Genomic DNA, 5,034 nt, shown 5'->3' on the forward strand with positions numbered 1-5,034 from the left:
CGATCAGGGGGAGGGGGGGAAGCTGCAATGAAACTGCCCCCCCCCCCCGTCTTATGGGGAACCCTGCGCACGCCTAAGTTGGCTCTATTTCCGTTTCTTCATGTGCTTCTCATTAACAGCAACTCGAGCCACCTCGAATACCCTTGTTATTATCGCTAACCGAGAGCTTTCATGCGACACTGCGAGAGCACGGGCAAAGCACGTTTCAAGAAAGCAGCGTGTTAACATTTTCCGCTAACAAAGATTCAATGATGATTTGTACGTGTGGTGTACGCTATGAGGGTTTGTTGCTCTGTATGCATGTTGTTATACGGTGAATGATTTGATTCTTATTTCCTGCCGTCTTTCAATGGGGAGGGGGGTGGGGAGGGCTCGAACAGCGATAGCAATGAGCGCACAATTTTGTTTGAGCGCACATGTTTTATTCGCTACAGAAGATGCGCGCTTTCCTGCGTGCAAGTCTTCAGAACGACCTTGATGCAAACAATGCAACATCTGGCCGTTGGACTGCGAGACGCGCTATCTGCTGAATAGAAAAGAACCCACTTTACGTCGGCGTCGGTGGTTCAGTGGTAGAATACTCGCCTGCCACGCGGGTGGCCCGGGTTCGATTCCCGGCCGACGCAAGCTTTTTTTTTTATTTACTCAACACATTCTTCCTTGAAGCTGACTGTCTGATCACCCTTGATTTTTTTTCCGTCTCGTGAAATTGTCTATCTCATTACATTCGCGGAATTAAGGTCCCCTATATCTGGTATTTTCATTTTTCCGGTGAGATGTGCAGGAAGCAGGTGATTCGCGTTAGTTTGGGCATTGACATCGAACAAAACAAAAAAAAAGCAAAGAAGAGCGTGTCATCGTAATTGTCGAACTGAAATCGCCGATAACATGTAAGCTTTCCGAAAGTTTTCTAACGACCCTGTTTTCTTCTTGTTTCTCTGGGGTTTTCCTGTACGAGAAAAACACCTAGAAACACTGAAGAATATTAAGCAAACATTCTCCCTTCAATCGTACAGGCATTCCTCTCAATCAACACCCGCAGTGTCATTTTAGGAAGATATTTACGTTCTTAAAGCACCATTTACTCTCTATATAACGTACTTTTCGCATCTGGACGAGCCAGGTATAGACGCCCACACGGGCGCAGCACTCATTTCATGAAAAAACGAACAGGCGCACAGTTAAGGTACGCAGTAGAGTCGTAGGTAGGCAACCAAATGTCGACCCGTTCTATTTTTACGCGTTCCTTCTGCAATTCTTGCTTATTTAGCACTGCCCTCCCAAACTGAAAGAAGGAACCACTCAGATCCATGCACACAAAGATTTGCTGGCACATGCTTTCCGTCTTTTGCGTCCTTTTATGGTTTACCAAATAGTGCTCAATGCAAAGGTGGCCCTTTAACCATTCAGCCTGGCTAGATATTTTTCGTACTTACTGACTTATCTTACTCTCATTCTCTTCTTACTGACAAGATATTTTTTTACTTCTATTTTTCTTAACCTACGTGGTCATTACCTTGCATTTTAAAACATGACGGAAAGGGTCCGACTGAGTGAATGCATGAGGCAGACTTGGCGACCCCCTTACATGATAAGGTAGTCTATAACCGTAAATATATACGTTATAACCGAGCGGTGTAGACAGTGCGTCACGTTGCGTCATGTGTGGACGAAGAGTGAAGTGCATCATCGTGACCATCATCATAACAGTATTCTGTTAGCACTGCAGGACAAATGACTGACACATCGATATTAATTTTCTGTGCTTTGCGAGGGCATGTAGATATGATTTGTATACCTTGATATTTATCTCACGACATGTACAGTCGCAAGCACGCTCAGTGCGAACACCAGAGGGCGTGCCACACGCTACTATCGGGACTCTTTGACAGGCAGTATAGCGAAAAACCAGAGAAAAGGTAAAAGAGGGAGAAGGCGCGTGTTGCAATTAGTTACATAAACATGCAGGGTGGCAGAAAAAAGGCAAAATGGTTAGAGATTGAGGAGCAGTTAAGCAAGGAACAGATAGGTGTTTATGCGGTTACAGAAACACACCTTAGAGACTTGGAAGAGCCACACATATTGACAATTATATTTGGGAAGGGTGTAACAGGATCACATCAGAAAGGAGAGGTGGGGGTGTTGGAATGCTAATTCATAGCAGAACAAAACTGGATAGAGTGAAACAAACGTGTTCAGAGCACATGTGGGTTTCGGGCACAGTAGGTGGAAAGAAAAACGTGGCTAGGTGTAGCTTACTTGTGGATGGGGAATAACTGCAGAGAAAAGAATCTGGAGATAGTGAAATGCATAAGCACCGATATTAAAGAATTTGGTCATGATGCCGAATATTCCTTCTAGGGGACATGAACGCTCACATTCATGACCTTGACGGATATTCAGACACCAATGGCAAGTAATTGCTAGATCTCTGCGAGCAACATAGTCTTGAGATAGTTAACGTGGGGCCTAAGTGTGAGGGGCAGATCACGTGGGAAGTCGGAAACCGGCAATCAAGCATTGATAATTGTCTCATGACAGAAGGAATATATGACAAACTTAGAGAGATGAGAATAGACGAGGAAGGCATTAACAGCTTAGGTAGTGATCATAAACGCATAATATTACAAATGGGATATAAAACTGAAAATAAGAACATAGAATCAAAGTTTGGCAGCTTGTATCTAAATGACAACAAATAACAAATATAGCCGCAAGAGTCGAGGAAAAGTAGACGAATTACCAGGCAAAGACTCGAAGTATAGTGAGCTGCTACATGTAATCACGAAAGAAATGGAAAAGAGAAGAAAACTATTTGTTGGAAACGGAAAGAGAAAGCCAAAAGTTGGTGGAACAAAGAAATCCAGGAGGCGATCGAGAAGCGACGTGAGGCATCACGGGAGCACAGACAAGCAAAAAGGAGAAGCGGCCACAGGACGAAGTCAACCAAATATGGGAATATATTAGAGCAAAAATCCATTGTGCAGAAATTAGTCGAGGCAAAAATTAAAGGTGAAAGTGAACGCTGGATGACAGAGATTCGCGAAAAGAAGAAGGCCGCGCCTAGGATAATTTGGAGCCACCTAAAGCGCTGGGTAGAAGTCTGTCACAATGCAACAACATATGGTACATGAAGGAGGAAATCAATTGGAAGGGTATGAAGCGCTAGGTTACATCCGAAAGATAACAGCCGATTCGTTTAAAAGGTCGCCCCGGGGATTCCCCCGGTGAGTAAAAGTACGCAAAGGAGTGCAACGACGAAGATGTAGTACTAGAGAATTTCAATTGGAAGAAGGCCGAAGGAAAAATTCCTAAGCGCACTACTCCGGCTTAGATGGGGTTCCCGTCAGCCTCATTAACGAACTCGGACATAACACTAAAGAAGCACTTCTGAAAGCCGTAGAAAAGTGCTTACAGGAGAGGGAAATACCAGACAGTTGGCGAAAAAGTAGAATGAACTTAATCTATAAAGGCAGGGGAGAAAAGGATAACATTCGCTCGTATAGACCGCTAACCATTACATCGGTGCTATACAGGTTGGCGATGCAGGCAGTAAAATTAAAAATAGAAGCGTGGGTAGAACAAAATGATATTTTGGGAGAACTTCAGAATGGATTTCGAATTCGACAGGCGGTTAGACGATAATCTGTTTGTTCTTACCCAGTGTATAGAAATATCGAAAATAGAAAACAGGCCCTTATACGTACCTTATCTAGATATTACGGGACGTATGACAACGTTAATCAGGAAATTTTGTGGGATATATTGAAAGAAGTGGGCATAGGTGACGACTGTATACAGCTTTTGAGGGAAATATACCGAGATAATACAGTTTGTATAGAATGGGAAGGAATAAGTAGCAAGGACAGCGTTGAATTAGCAAGGGGCTGAGACAGGGATGTCCTTTGTCCCCGCTGTTATTCATGCTGTACATGGTGAGGATGGAAAAAGCGCTAGAAGGTAGCAACATTGGATTTAATTTGTCACACAAGCAGGTCGGCACGATGGTTGAGCAGAAGCTTCCAGGTCTATTTTATGCTGATGATATTGTCTTATTTGCGGACAGTCAAGAGGATATACAGCGACTGGCAGATATATGCGGAAGGGAATGTGAGGCTCTAGGACTAGGATTTAGTGCAACAAAATGTGGATTGATGGTATTCAATGATCACGAAGACCATGTGGTCTTTATACGGGGCCAAAAAATACCGAGGGTAAGCGAGTACAAGTACCTCGGAGTATGGGTAAATGAGGGGGATAGATATATGGAGGTACGAGAGAGAGCATCGGTAGCAAAGGGAAAGAGGAATGCTGCAATTATGAAGCGCAGAGGTTTATGGGGATACAATAGGTACGAGGTGCTTCGAGGGCTGTGGAAGGGGTGTGATGGTCCCGGGGCTTACATTTGGGAACTCAGTAGTGTGCATGAAGTCAGAGGTACAATCAGGAATGGATGTAAATCAAAGGGCGGTGGGCCGCCTCGCGTTGGGCGCTCACGGGAAGACGACAAATGAGGCTGTAAAGGGTGATATGGATGGACAGGCTTTGAAGTGAGGGAAGCTCAGAGCAAAATGAGATTCGAAGAGAGGCTAAGGAAAATGAAGAACAGTAGATGGGCAGAGAAGGTTTTTCAGGTATTTGTATAGAAAAAGTGTTGACACGCAGTGGAGAAAAAGAACTAGGAGGCTCACTAGTAAATATACGGCTAGCAGTGCGGGCGATATGACAAAAAAGGAGCATTAAGCGGAAGGTCAGAGAGGCGGAGAGGACTTATTCGATGGCAGCGATGGAAAAGAAGCCGGCTCTGAGTAACTACCGAAAGGGAAAAAAGGAAATAAGGAGGGAAAGGTTTTTATGATAATTCAAGGGGAAGCGCTTTACTGTTTGAAGCAAGGTCGGGCTGCCTTAGAACGCGTAGTTATAAAGCGAGATTCAGTAACGGAGAAGAACAATGTACATGCTGCGGGGGAACTAAGGAAAACGATGGAACTGTACTGATTGAATGTGGCGATATTCACCCAGGTATACGTGTGG

General features: G+C 44.3%; 1 non-coding gene across 1 annotated transcript; it reads left to right on the forward strand.

Moving 5' to 3' along the window:
- Positions 1–555: 555 nt before the first annotated feature.
- Positions 556–626, forward strand: Trnag-gcc (transfer RNA glycine (anticodon GCC)). The gene has a single exon. It is a non-coding gene; the product is annotated as a tRNA-Gly (tRNA).
- Positions 627–5,034: the final 4,408 nt, after the last annotated feature.

This window comes from Rhipicephalus sanguineus, chromosome 2 (genome assembly GCF_013339695.2).
Source record: "Rhipicephalus sanguineus isolate Rsan-2018 chromosome 2, BIME_Rsan_1.4, whole genome shotgun sequence".
NCBI classification, from domain to species: Eukaryota; Metazoa; Arthropoda; class Arachnida; order Ixodida; family Ixodidae; genus Rhipicephalus; species Rhipicephalus sanguineus.